The following is a 13010-nucleotide window of genomic DNA, read 5'->3' on the forward strand; positions in this document are numbered from 1 at the left end:
CGTGGGCGGCCGCAGCTCCGCCTTCTCTGAGGCAAGGACCGCTCCCCAGCGGTGGCTGTCTGTCCATCTTCAGCCTCCGCCAGCTTCCGGCCCTGGGAAGGCGTGGGTGAGACTCCTCTATCTCTTATTTATGTTTTTATTTCGGATGCCTTTGGGGGGGGGGGTGCATAAAAATGCAGGACTGTGTTTTCTTTTATAAATCCAATCCTTATTGCTATAGCTCTCACTATTAATTAAAATTAAATCCCCAGTGCATCCAAGAGAGGATGCAGCTCGGGATCCTTGTTGCGTCTGCCGGCGTTGAATGTCTGGGGGTCCTGGGGCTCCGGCTGCCGCACGTAGCTGACTGGAAAAGGAAGAAAGAGCAGGCTTAGCTGCGGGAGAAGAAATGCAGCTTCCAGATCCTTTCATCCTCCCAATGTGAGCTCGGATGTGGGGTTGGGGGCTACGGTTGCAGTTATCCACAGAATCAAGATACTATAACGATTTTGAAAACAAACTCAAGCCCACCTCCAGCCGGTCTACCTCTCCCCACCCAGGAATGAAGAAGCAGCCGTTAACATATTTGAGACCTGGTCCACTTCAAGCGGGCTGCATAACAATTTATGAATCCAAAAGAGGATCTTTCCTTGAAGGGTGCATGCTTCTTGCATGAATTTATCTGTAGATGTGTGTTTGAGATGCTGTCCTCTGGTTCATTCCTTGTGCAGGAGAGCCAGTCTGCTAAGGATGGGAAATTTTCTCAGCCGTGTTTTGATGCCCGGTAACGCTGATTTATTTTTTCGATTCTCCTTCTTATTGTGCATTTTGCTTCACGCTGTCAACCCATCAGAGTGAGAGTGCAGCTGGACTGGCCCTTGAGACTTCACTTAAAAACTTGGCGGATTTAGGGGACGCGTTAGGTGCATTGATTTTAACAACCCATGCCGGATACTATTTCGAAGTCTTTTGTTAAACAGAGTTCTGTATTTTCCCCTGCCGGGTATTAAAATAATTTAAAAAAACAAGCAAATTGCCATAATTCTTTTGTTGGGCCCACCACCTAGGATTCACAAAGCAAATTGGAAATTGGTCTGGTTAAGTGAGGTCCCACCATCTTTGCAGGTGCAAGGCTGCTTAGTGCCGACACCAGCTACACTTCCTCTCTGTCCATCCCCTGCCCCTCACTGACCTCTTTTTAGAAACATTTCCCCGTCTGTCCTTGTTACTGACAGATTACAATGTATACTCATCAAAGAAGGGAAGAAATGTTTTCTACTTCCCATTTGCTAGGAAGATTTAGTGAGGAATCACTTACCTGAACTACCTGAGTCAGTTATGTAGTTATGATCAAATGAAAAAAATTACACCACCATCAAATCTTCTCCTTTTAAAAAAAAAAAAAATAATTTGAATAGGAAAGTTCAAAGTCTTTTTGCAGAAAAATGTCATTTCTTGTGCTTTGATCCCAGCGACAAAGTTGTTTTGTTTTGCTTTTTTAAACAGGAAAAGAAATATTGACTCAATTTTGGTGGGTATCTTGTTCCAGAAAATTCCAAGCTTTCATTCTTTTGGGGAGGAGGGAGCACATCAAGTTCTTTTTAAAGATAACTTTATCAAAGATATAATTTAACATTGTTTGTGACATGGTCAGGACTTGTGGGTTTACAGAGATCTGCCAGTGTGATCCGGATGGGCCTGGCTGTGTGATCCCCAGTGGGCTGGGAGCAGGATTCTGATGTTTTCCAGTGACAAGGGGCTTCCGGCCATTCTGCAACTCCAAGGAAACTGCAAGAGGACGGGTCACAGTGCCCAGTCAGAAGGCTCTTTTTCACCATCTGGGTGAAGCCTGTGATTTAGAGAGAGGTGGGGTTTCTCTTAGATCACTTTTTTAAAAATAAGGAGAGAAGTCCTCTTTGCCTCTGCCTCTGACCTCAGTCCAGGTTCGAAAGCCTGCTGACCCCCAAAGGCTGGGGGGCACAACAGTAGCTCTGCTGCTTGCAGCTCTTTGTTTCCAGATTTTAACTCTGACTCCTGGTCGAGCTGTCTCTTCTCAGGGCAACCACACCATGCGGCACTGACTGTTCCTTGGGCAGACTCAAATGTTGCTCTTCCGTGCCCTCTGCATCACTGCTCCCTTTGTCCTGGGGGAAAAAGGCACTGCCAGCATCCTGCCACATTCCCACTCAGTCACACCACATTAGCAAGGACTCCATCTTCTGAGATGCTCTTCCGGCTCACCCATCTTCCCACCCATCCCCCACCCCATCTGCCTGATGACTTCATTTTCTATCCATGGCAAAGCATCTGCTTGCTCAGACTGACAGGGGCCTGTGGGTTTCTCAACAGTTAGACTCCTGGAATCTCAATGCTGAAGGAACGCCTTGAAGTATGACTACATCTGAGCCGACTCACATGATTGAGACTCTTACCCAGTTCACAATATTCAGCCAATATTCATTGATTACCCACCATGTACCCAGATACTGTTCTGGGCACAAGGGATACAGTACACTGAACAAGACAGTCATGTTTCCCTGCCTTTGTAGAGTGTGTACTCTAGTGTGTATGATGTGGAAAGTGGGCATGGGGGGTGAGAAGAGCTATGGATGCCACAAGAGGTAAGACAATCAATAAACAAAATGTCAAGGAGCAAAGATGGTGACTTAACAGCTCTCACAATAGGGGATGCTCAAGCTCCTTGTAACCAACTTCCATCACTGCCAGGAAGTAGTTCCTCTGTAGACTGTCACATGTTCCTGGTTTTCATCATATTCTGCTCACAGAAGAGACGAAGACCAGGTGCTCTCCTGTCTCAGTAGAGGAGCCTTTCAGGACCAGGTCATTCATTGCCTCTTGTCATTAGGCAATGATGACGGAAATGCTGCTCACAAGACTGAGAAGGAACAAGCTATAGCCTGACCTGGCTCAAGGCCAATTCAAGGCATTTTAGGATGCCCTTCCATTAGTGTTCCAATCACTTGACTCCCATCTGAGGCAGATTCTGTTCTGTCTTTATAATGATGAGACTGTTTCCCTGTGAGGAGCTAGTGGTAATAATCAGTGGTAAAATGGTTAGAATCTTATTTCTTAGTTGGCCTTATGCATCTAATGATGGTAAACCGAGATGTAATTGGGAGAATCTGGCCACCCTAGACAGGTGCTGTCCCGCCCTTTGGGGGACAGATACCCAAATCAGAGAGGATTTGAAAGAACAGCAGGGCTGGGACAAGGCACAGTTAAGAAACTTGAAAGTGATGATACTCCACCCTCCCAGTCCCGTTACTTCCGGTTCTTTGGAAAAAGGTACAAGAAGTCACTCCTAGTCGTTTATAACTCAAATGGAGGGGTATACCCTGATTTAGAAGCTTTGAAGTCAGAGGTGACAAAATGACAGCCTGTTCGTGTTTTGTTTTGTTTGCCCACCATGTAATTTATTTAAATTGGGACTGATTGTGACAATCAAATATCAGGAAGTTTCACATGAAATTTCAGACAACCCATACCAAATGGGCCTGCATTTCTCTATGGAAGCAATTGACTAAATAGTGGGCTTGGTGGGTGGAGGAGCTGGGAACAGAAACTGTCTGTTTCAGATGGGACCTCAGCTCTTGTATTTACCATAGCCATCACCATTCCTTAGTGTGTCCAGATGCTAAGGCCTGGTGTCATTGCCGTTTATTATTCCAGCCATACACCATCCATTTGTGTCACCTGCTTCCCTTCAATGAACACATGGGTTGAGGCTTCAAAGCCTTCTTCCTGGATCCTCCACTTACCAAGTCCACAAGTTCTGCTGAGTATCTGGATGGGTTTGTCGAGAACACTGGATCAGGTCTGAACTAATAGCCACCCTAGCAGCACAGAACTATGAGCAGACCAGAGGGAACTCATTCCTAATGGTGAGTGGTCCATGAACCAGCAGTGAACCACCATTAAGGAGGCTAGTGACTGGCTAACAGGAAGTGATGACCAGACTTCTTGCGGTTCACTCAACTCTAAAGGGACACTACAGCTGTGTAGGTATGCTCCCTGTGTGGTGCTGTGAGTCTTTGAATTTTTGCTGAATGCCTAGGAGCCATTGGTTTGCTTTTAGTAAAACTTCCTTTCGGTACATTGTTGACCATGCCATTACAAGCAAGGAATTACATGGTGTCGTGTATTGAGCTCTCCAGTGGTTTGGGGTGGGGCTTGATCCAGTATTAATGTCATATCCCTTGTATTGGACAACTGTGTTAACAAATTCCTGGCCTACTCAAGAGAATCAAAACTGCATGAACCACTCACGGGCAAGCTCACTGCAAAAAGGGTGGCTGTACATCTGTAGAGAGATTAGAGTGTGGCAGTGCATGCCCTAATCATACATGTTCCCTTGGGAGTTAAGGGTAGGCCCTGGAGAAAGCCAAAACCCAGCACAGGTCAGCTACAGCAGTGTCCCTGCCCACAGAGGCCAGGGATGCAGCCTCAGACTTTCCAGAGAAAACACCTTCTCCTTTCATGATTTGATGAAATGTGACACTGATTTCCTTACAGGGGCTCCTAAGGAAAAGCTGAGACTATGCCTTGAATCTTGCTCAAGTTGTTGATGTTTGGTTTTGGGTGTCTAGATTGGGTGGTGGTGGAGCCGCAGGACAGAGAGGGACCCAGTCAGATCTTCCACACAATAACCCAGTGTCCACTTCTCATAAACCTGAAACTCCACCTGCTCATCTCACCTCCACCCTTACCTTGGGCTCAAGGTCACACACACACTTTTACTGAACCCCAAATGATAGTTCCTCCTAATGTGTCCTAACACCCATACCTGATATCTTGATACAGGGATTTTTCCCTCCATTGACTGAAGGATGGCAATGACAGGAAACAGTTGGATATTTCCTGGGTTCATGCACATGAGAAGGAGGGACTTCTCCTTGAATCAGATCACATTGGAGAGAGAAATTGAGAGGCCAGATATGTGAGGCCGTATCTATGTAGTCAGAAGAAGAATGGAGGGTGAGGGTGAGAAGCTAAAGAGGTGAGATAGAGGGAATGGTTTGCTTTCATATTGAGTGGGGACTCTAAGTTCCTGTCCCACAATTGCCCTTTCTCCAGAAAAAGGAGCCGGGAGATGGAGTGACAGTGGGAGCAAGCCTGAGATGCCTGAGATGGGCCTACTGCTAGCTTACAGGAATCATCCCACCCTGGTCCCAGAGCATGGTGCCTCTCCCATTCCCCCCAGTTCAAAATGTGCAAACTCATGGCAGGCCAGAGTGTGTGCTCTCCCCTAGTGCCCACACCTTTTCATAAAAACACACACATACACATACACACACACACTCATGTGATCTCTTATAGGCATTCCCAAGCAGGCACAAGCAAACAAACCTTCTATGTCCTTAATTGCCTTCCTTCAGCTCTCTCGAGGAACCCCTGGGGCTTCTTGGGTACTGGGAACCATACATAGTAAAGGATGCTGTGGCATACACAGAGCATGACATTTGGAGAGAATGTTTCCATGGCCTTTTGCAGATAGAACAGTGCTCTGACAGAGAGAGTGATGGGAAATCATAAAAGTGTTTTCAAGAAGGGGTGGAACCAGGGGATTTGTCAGCAATGGTTGGTCCAATTGGTGGGCCCTGGTGCTTAAGAAATAGGAGGGTCCAGCATGTTTCAGAGATTTTAGCAAATCTCAGTGAATATGTGGACAATAGTATCAGAAATCAGCCTAATGTCATCAAAATTTATCCAATGTAACCAGTTTCCTGATGGAACAACTAATCCAGCAGGGATTGCATAATAGTGAGATTCATATTCTATCCTCTCCTTTTACTGACCAGAGTAATTTATACATGTTTTGTGTATTTTTTTCATAATGAAACCTGCTTGACTTATAAAATGACCCTCCCTAAAAATGTTTTTCAAGTGTATTGAATTTATAACAGAAGCCAATGAGAGGGGAAATTCACAAAAAAATCTTGACTCTCGGTCTGTGGTCTAGACTTTTCCCAAATTGGAAAATTATTTCAACATCTGGCTTCTCTCTTGAGGTCAGTCCAGTTAGGACTATATGGGAGACTACGATATTTGACAAATACTGGTGGAAATCTGGGAGGAAAAAACTGCCTGACCCACCCATTATCAGGGATGATGGTATTTTATATTCTAACTCCCCATGGCAAATCACCATCTGCTAAAGAAATCACCAGGGCTGAAGAATTGGAACAGAGCAGAAGATATGAGACATAAAATTACCTTGGACAACCCCTGAGTATTATTAGGATTTCTGTGTGGCTGCCTTAAAAGGCCTAAATAATAGTGGACTAAAGCAAGATAGATATTTTTTTTTCTCCCATATTACAGTGTGGAAAAAAAAGATTCATAGCCATTATGGAAGCTCTTACTCCTTCCATTTTATATCTCAGCCATCTCAGTGGGGTTGCCCTTTGTCTGTAGGGGTGAAGACAGCTCATCAAGTCCATATTCGATCCCTCAAAAAGGTGAAAAGAGGTATGTGAATATATCTCAATAAAACTGCCTAAAAAACAAATAAGAAAAAGTAACAAAAAATTATCTTACAGATAAAGTTGTGTAAGGGTCAGAAAATATATTTTATTGCAGCACTGTTCACAGTAGCAAAAAACTAGAAGCAATGGAAATGTTGATCATTAGTTATCTGGTTAGATAAATCATGGTACAACTATGCAGTGAGATACTCGGAAGCCCTAAGAATGAAAAGGATATAAATGTTCTTTTGCAGAAAAAAAACCAATATAAATGAAAATTTATTAACAACAACAAAAAAAAAGAAGATGGAAAGAGGAAGGAGAAATTGCCAGGCAGGGAAATTGAATGTATCACTTCTACTCAGATCCCATTGGCCAGAAACTAGTCTTATGATCACACTAGCTGCAAGGGATGCTGGGAAATGTTTCTTTAGGTGGGAAGCCATGTGACCAGCTAAATTCTCCATTATTAAAGGAGGAAATGGTTATAAGAGGAGCACGTAAAAATTGTACAATCACTATGTATATAAACAGCTTATCAATGTCTCCATTAAACATCTCTTCAGTTGTTTCAACACAAGGTTAATCCTTAGTAGTTACCATTTAATCCCCCCAAATCATTAATTCATTCATTTAAGAAATACTTATTGAGCATATACTTGTTAGCTGACTTGCATAGTACCAGTTCATAGTACTTATAATCTAGTAGAGGGGATAGACAATAAACTAAGAAAAGAACAAATAAATACTTAATTACAAATGTTGATAAGTCTTGTATAGGAAACATACTACTGTAGAATAATGAATACTGAGAGGCAGGGCAGGGAAACTTCTCTATTGGTTGGGTTAAGGAAGTCCTCTGTGGAGGCAACATTTTTGAGCCCAGACCTTGGGGACACAAAATAGATTGCCATGTGAAGGGGTCAGGGTTGTGCAGCTTATTAGCCAAGGCAGACAGCCTTGAGCCTTTAGAGGACCTCAATTGGGAAAGTGTTGGATGTCTTGAGGGACACCTGGGCTAGAACTAGACCCCAGTGGGCTTGAGCGTGGTGGTACAGGCAGTGGGGTTGGAGAGGGACCAGATCATGCAGGTCCTAAGATCTGTGGAAAGTTTGAATTTCATTTTAGACCAGTGGGAAGCCACTGGCGGGTTTTAAGTAGAGAATGACATGATATTATTGATGTTTCTGACTGCTGAGCAGAAAACTGATTGGAAAGCATCAAGAGTGGAAGCCGGAAGATCAAGAGCCGTTTTTAGGACCATAGATTCTTAAAGCAGAGTAGTAGCCGTGGATATGGGAAAAGGTGGTGAATTGATTGAAGAATTATTTGGAGAATTTCCTTCATGTGTGGCTTGAAATTAGTTATTCTAAGCATGGCCTCCAGACTCTGGGCGTATTCTTTAAAGCCTGTTTTTTTTTTAGGATGGCTGAGAAGCCAGATGCCGAGGGCTGGCCTAACCCTCAGCAACGGGCAGGGTCCTGATAGGCGGGCTGGAGTCGGCGAAAACATGAGACAGACACCTTGTTGTGTCCGGGTACGAAGATGAAAAATCTCCGACCAAGCAGAGCATCAGAGCTTTATTTTTATAATTTTCTATAACATACGCACTAGCATTTAGGCATACAATACTAGAATAGTTTGGCTAAATTTCAGACATTATTTATTCTTACACAGTGATCAGTGGGTTTGCAGGGACAGATTCCTTGAAGCGTAGCAGGACACAGTGTTTGGGCACAGGCATAACAGTTCCTATTATTTAGTACCAAGCAACCTGTAACTATTTTTTGTGTTCGTGTTTTAGAGTCTGTTAATCATTACCTTTTCATTTCTTCTAGCTAACTCTTTCAAAGCTTGGGAAGGGGGATTTTGAGCAGAAAAGGTGACCTATTGTTTTCTAAGAAAGGAGCAGGCATTTTCACTACGCTGACGCTAATGCAGGGTAAGCTGCTGGCTCATTAATGTAGCTAGGTGTGGGAGCATGTCACCATCACAGAGCCCAAAAGACACCAAATGAGAAAAAGAAGCAGTATGAATATAAGAAACATATAACAAACAAATTCCTTTTAGGCAGGAGTCATAGGTGCCACTCAACTCTTCGCCTTGCGGAATGGTCACCACGACATGTACAGAAGGCCCAGGGACCGTGCCACTAGGCCGACTGCCGGGTGCTGAATTGGCTGCCCACAGCCGGAACTAATGATTAATTGAGATTATCATTCAACACTGTCATGTTCATTACTGATCTTTGGACTGGGGGTGGAGATGGAAGGAGGGCAAGCTTAACGTCCAAAGTCTCTTCTCTTACTCCTATTGATACAGCCTTGGAATCAGAGTAAAATTTTTTAATCTTCCTTTCATGATCTAAAAAGAAGGAGAGATATCCAGAACCTGTTTCTCAGCTTAAATGCTAACAGCAAAATAAAGTGTACAGAAATAGGCAAGAGATTCAAACCTTCGTCCCTTAACAGTTGCTCATATCATTTTTCCAAATAGTCATTTGCCCTTCTCTATCCAGTCTAGTCAAAAACTATGTTCTGAGTATGTCCTACATGTCAAGGCTGGACTTTTCCCTCTGGAGGTAAAGAAGAAACATAAGACAGTTCCTGATTTCTGAAAGTACATAATTTACCCGCAGAGACGAATGAACACAGGTGAAGCCATCCATGATCAGGTCACGATGATATGAAATGCTGCCTAATTAAGTACTAAGAGATGGTACAGGTGACAACTGCTACTGAAATACAGTGTAAGAAGAAGCGAAAGAAAGGGGATGGAAACTAACCTTTATGAAGTATCCATCATGTACTACGTATTTTACACTTGAAAACCTATTTAATTCTCAGCACACTCCTGCAACTACAGAGCTGGCAGAGGGAGAGTCACGTGTGGGCTGGGGTAGTCTTGGAAAGGGACACGGGTGAGAGAGTCATTGGAAAGGACACGGGTGAGTGAGTCAATCTGGAGCCAGGTTTAAAAGGGACAAAGGAGAGTGAAGAAGGCGAGGGAATCAACATAAGTGGCTGTGTTGGCTGGTCAGGTTGGGGGAGAGAGGAGCACATTGCCAAGTCCTGGGAGAGGGCTTGAATGTGGCGAGCTTTCAAATGCTAGGCAGATGTTTAGGTATGTTTTAGTCAGAAATGGCAAATTAGGATGGTTACTGGAAATAAAAAGAACAAAATGAAAATGGCGTTTTGATTTGTTTCAAATCACTATCTAAAACGATATAGGAAGAATTCTGAGTGGACTGCAGGAAACCCCCATGGAGACAAGTACAGGGAAGGCTGGGTTCTAGTTTATGGTGGTAGCAGAAACTCAAATGGGCAGATTAGTAAAGACATTTCATAGGAATGACTGGCAGGACTTAAAGACTGATTCTAATATCAGGGGTATAGAAAGTGGGCTCATCAAAGAAGACTCTAGAGTTTCAGTATGGAGCCTTAGATAACTGTTGGCAGGCAGCATGGCACAATGCAAAGAATGTGGGCTTTGAAATTAGTAAACCTGGGTGTCTCAGCCATACCACTTACTAGCTCTGTAATCTTGAGAATATTACTTTCTAAATGGGGATAATAATAGTACTTACTTCATTGTTAATAATGGTTATGAAGATTAACCACTATGATTACTACAAAGTTGTTAGAACAGTACCTGGTACATGGTAAATATTCAATAAATTTTAGTTGTTAAAATTATTAAATCCAGATGTTCTCAGCTGCTAAATAGTACTTGCTTCATAAGGTTGTCACGCCTAGAAAAATTGCAATGTTTGGCACATAGTATTGTTCAATAAATAATAATAATAAAAATAATTTATCAACCATGTAATTAATGAGACAATGCCTGTATAAGCAACTGACACAGAATCTAACAAAATATACGATCAATAAATCTTAATTTTTATGAGAATAGGTACTTCATAAATGTTAGTTTTCTTCTCCATCCCTCTGCCCTTTTCCTCCCCGCCTCTGCTTTCCTCTTGGTAACGCTGAAAAAAGGAAGTCTGCTGGAAGTAAAGAGGATGAGTTTGATTTGAACACGCTTAGCCAGAAATGATGAGAGACTGAAGGGGAAAATGTCCACTAGGTTGCTGGAGATACAGTTGGGTTTTCTGTCAAGTCTTGATATCTAAATTTGGGCTTTCATGGCATATGGGTGTTCACATAGCCATGGACAGGAAGGCTGTATATTCCAACAGGAGGAAGAGAATGTGCTGTTTAGAATAGAGGGCAATAGATTAAGAATCAAGTCTCAAAAACACTGGTAATTGTGATTTTTAGAAGGCAGATGAGGGAGCAAAAGAGGCAGAAGGAGGACTTCGGAGGTTGCAATAGAATGAGGGTAGAGAGTCAAAGGAGGTAACGGAAAGTTCAAGAAAGACTTGGTAGTAAGCAGAATCAAAGGCTTGGCATGGACAAGGCAAATGATTATGGTGAAATTGTCAGTATGGCTACATCAGTGAGTTTCAAGAACATATTGCCCCCCAAAAAAGACAGATTCTGTCATAAAAGGAAGGAGGAATGGGGTTTAACAAAATATATATAAACATTGGCTTTCCACTGCAGCCATGAACACTTGACTTCTGATTCTTGGTGGGAAAATCCTGGAATTTGAAGTTTTGCAAGTATAGGCATAAGTCCAAGACCTCCCACTTTTTAATTTAACTTGCCTGACAAGTTTGTTGAGAGGTTTAAATGAGGTAACATGTATGGTGTTTAGCTTAGAGCCTTGCACATAAGGTAATTTCCTTGCCCATTCCCCATCTTTCCAAACAACTTACCAATGTGTATATGTGTGTGTTATTTGGACAGGGGTTTGCAAGTGAGGAAAAGATGATGATAAAAGAGGTAACAGGATATCGGGGGGAGATGAATTGGAATGACGAGACGGAGTGAGTGAGTAGCTACAGGCTATTTGACAGAGAAGCTTGCTTGTGAAAGGAGAGAAATGGGATACCAGATAGAGTAAAGGATAAGGTAAAGCTGTGTTTTACTCAGGTAAAGCTGAGTTTGTTTGAAAGCAGAGGAGCAGGAGATAATGGAGGGGAGAAGTTAGAGCTATCGGAAGAGGGAGGAAATCAAAGATGAGGAAGAGACAGGATCAAGAGGAGAGTTGGCATGGTCAAGAAGAATGCCCGTTCTTGGATCACTCACTTTGGGGGAAGCCGGCCACACTGTCGTGAGGACACTCAAACAGCCCACGAAGAGACCCACGTAGGAAAGAACTGAGGCCAAATGCCAAAAGTCGGCACCATGTGAGTGAACCATCTTGGAAGTAAATCTTCCAGTCCCATTCAAGCCTTTGGATGACTGCATCTCAGGCTGAGCCCTTGGGGCAGAACCACCCAGCTAAGGCCCTCCTAGATTCCTGGCTCATAGAAATGTGGAGGATAATACATAAGCTTTTTTGTTTTAAGCCTCTAAGTTTGAGGTAGTTTGTTACACAGCAATGGATAACTAAAATGCCCTATTCTGAGATATCTACACACCTAATTTCATTTCCACCTCATAATAAGCTGAGAATGAAAAAGTTCCCCTAAATTTTGGAACAGAGCAATTGTTCTCTAACCATGCTGACAAGTAGCCACAAGGACCGGTTTTAAATCTGTTCATTCAGTAACCACCTAAATAAACAATCTTTTGAAAGCCAGCCCATTGTGTTAGTTCCTCACTTCTGAGAGTCAGCCAACCAGGAACAGACTCACCCAGATATGAGGAACTGGCCCCGAAGGGTTGACTTCCAAAGGCATTTTCACTGACGCAGGTTGCTGTCAATCAACTGAATAGGTTTAAAACTGTTCTGCTGGCTACCCATTACCTTGGCTATAGAACAATTTATTTTTTTACTAAGTTTGTCAGGACATTTTTTATTCTTGATGTGTACTGTTCAAATTGTAGGGAGGTGAGGGAATCATGTTTTTTTTTTCCATTTTTAATGCAATTTTATTGAGATATATTCATATACCATACAATCATCCAAAGTGTACAAGTTCACAAGTATCATATAGTTGTGCATTCATCACCACAATCAATCTTTGTACATTTTCATTACTCCAAAAAATAAAATGAAAATTTCCCATGTCTTATGAAAGACATAAAATTACCAATTCAAGAAGTGCAGCATACAACAAACAGAATAGATCTGAATAGGCCTATGCCAAGACATTCAATAAGCAGATTATCAAACCTCACAGAGAATCTGAAAGCAGCAAGAGAAAAGCAATCCATCACATACAAAGGGAGCTTGATAAGACTATGTGTGGATTTCTCAGTAGAAACCATGGAGGCAAGAAGGAAGTGGTTTGATATATTTAAGATACTGAAAGGGAAAAACTGCCAACCAAGAATCCTGTATCTGGCAAAACTGTCCTTTGTGAAAGAAGGGAGCCAACTCAGTCTCTGTGTTCCTGCAAAAGAAACTATTCTACTCATTCCTACAGGTTTTTATAGCATACAAGGTAGTCTCCTACATGACTGTTTCCAGGTGTTACAGGGAGGTTGCATTTTTTCTAAAGTCAGGAGGACGTGAAGGTATGCGTGTACAAGG

The 13010-nt window shown here is 42.7% G+C and overlaps 1 protein-coding gene across 2 annotated transcripts in view; it reads left to right on the forward strand.

Moving 5' to 3' along the window:
- TMEM169 (transmembrane protein 169) overlaps positions 1-13010 on the forward strand; it is a 29256-nt gene continuing 16246 nt past the window's right edge. The window contains exons 1-3 of one of the 2 annotated variants that reach the window (XR_005218814.1): positions 1-106; positions 252-420; positions 711-1151. The gene's annotated coding sequence lies outside the window, so the exon portion shown is untranslated. Of the gene's footprint in view, positions 107-251; positions 421-710; positions 1152-13010 lie in introns of those variants that run through there. The other variant, XM_037849702.1, reaches the window with a different exon arrangement.

This window comes from Choloepus didactylus, chromosome 9 (genome assembly GCF_015220235.1).
Source record: "Choloepus didactylus isolate mChoDid1 chromosome 9, mChoDid1.pri, whole genome shotgun sequence".
Classification (NCBI taxonomy): domain Eukaryota; kingdom Metazoa; phylum Chordata; class Mammalia; order Pilosa; family Megalonychidae; genus Choloepus; species Choloepus didactylus.